The 1458-nt window shown below is 35.3% G+C and overlaps 1 non-coding gene across 1 annotated transcript; it reads right to left on the bottom strand.

The window, feature by feature from the left end:
* Positions 1-1084: 1084 nt before the first annotated feature.
* On the bottom strand, positions 1085-1191 carry LOC121213135 (small nucleolar RNA R71). Its single transcript, XR_005908504.1, has one exon. It is a non-coding gene; the product is annotated as a small nucleolar RNA R71 (small nucleolar RNA).
* Positions 1192-1458: the final 267 nt, after the last annotated feature.

Below are 1458 nucleotides of genomic sequence, written 5' to 3'. Positions count from 1 at the left end.
TCTCGAAAAGGATATTAACATAAATCAGGGGTTTCTACGAATTAAGTCAAGTGAATAGATCGTCTAGCTTAAAGGTAATAAGTAAAGTCTAGGTGGATTCTTCCTTGGGTATTGTCTTTTCCATCGGTTTTCTAAAATAGTATTTTCCAACTTTAATCTCTGTTGTGATCTTAGTTAATTAGATAAGTAGTTTAGATAAACCATTCTCTTAATTTTTAGGCTAGATAATAAAAAGATAGTAATTACTAGTACTTTTAGTCCTCGTGGATACGATATTCCGGTCTTACCATAACTATACTGCTATTCAATAGGTGCGCTTGCCTTAATTCAAATTTTATTAGTTAGTTTTGCGACCATCAAGTTTTTGGCGTCGTTACCAGGGAACTAAGATATTAGGAACACTTAATTTTTATTACTTTAGCCATTTTTATTTTATTGCAATTTAATTTTTGTTTTTATTTACTAAATTTTACTTTCTTTACTTCTGACAGGTTTTTATAGTTTATGACTAGAAGAAACCCGTCAGGACCTCTACTCTTTGATAGTGAAATCGAAAGCACAGCTCGTAGAAACTAAAGGGAAATAAGGCAAAACCTATAATACATAGAGGAAGGGCAAGAGGACGATATCCATACTACAATCGAGGAGATGACTAAAAATCAGAATAATCCGCTACCTGCTGTGGTTGCAGCAAATCCAGTAGATCAGAATCTTGCTCCTCGTACTATGTATGATTATGCTAAACCTACTTTAACAGGAACTGAATCAAGTATAGTTAGACCCACTGTTGCTGCAAATAATTTTGAACTGAAACCTAACACGATTAAAATGATACAATGGTTTGTTCAGTTTGATGGTTTGCAGGACAAGGATCCAAACACTTATTTAGCAAACTTTCTAGAAGTCTGCAACACTTTTAAGATCAATGGCGTTTCTGATGATGCCATTCGCCTTCGGTTATTTCCTTTTTCATTGAGGAACAAAGCTAAACAATGGTTAAACTCGTTACCATGAGGGTCAATCATTACTTGGGAAAAAATGACCGAAAATTTTACTTAAGTATTTTCCACCGGCTAAAACGGCTAAACTAAGGAATGATATCTCTTTTTTTGTGTGGATGGATTTATAAACTCTTTATAATGCATAGGAGAAATACAAGGACTTATTGAGAAGGTGCCCTCATCATGGGTTACCTCTATGGCTACAGGTTCAGACTTTTTAGAACGGTGTGAACCCCTCAACAAGGCAACTGATCGATGCAGCCACCGGCGGAACTTTAAACAATAAAACACCTGAAGAGGCTTACGAATTTATTGAAGATATGTTACTGAATAACTATCAGTGGCAAGTTATGAGAACAAAGCCGACAAAAGCAGCTGGTGTTTTCAACCTCGACGCGGTTACTATGCTATCTAACCAAGTAGAACTTTTAAATAAAAAGATTGACGGTTTGTATGG

Source organism: Gossypium hirsutum, chromosome A13 (genome assembly GCF_007990345.1).
Source record: "Gossypium hirsutum isolate 1008001.06 chromosome A13, Gossypium_hirsutum_v2.1, whole genome shotgun sequence".
In the NCBI taxonomy this organism is placed as follows: domain Eukaryota; kingdom Viridiplantae; phylum Streptophyta; class Magnoliopsida; order Malvales; family Malvaceae; genus Gossypium; species Gossypium hirsutum.
The sequence above is the reverse complement of the archived record's forward strand: the minus strand, read 5'-3'. Positions and strand labels throughout refer to the sequence as shown.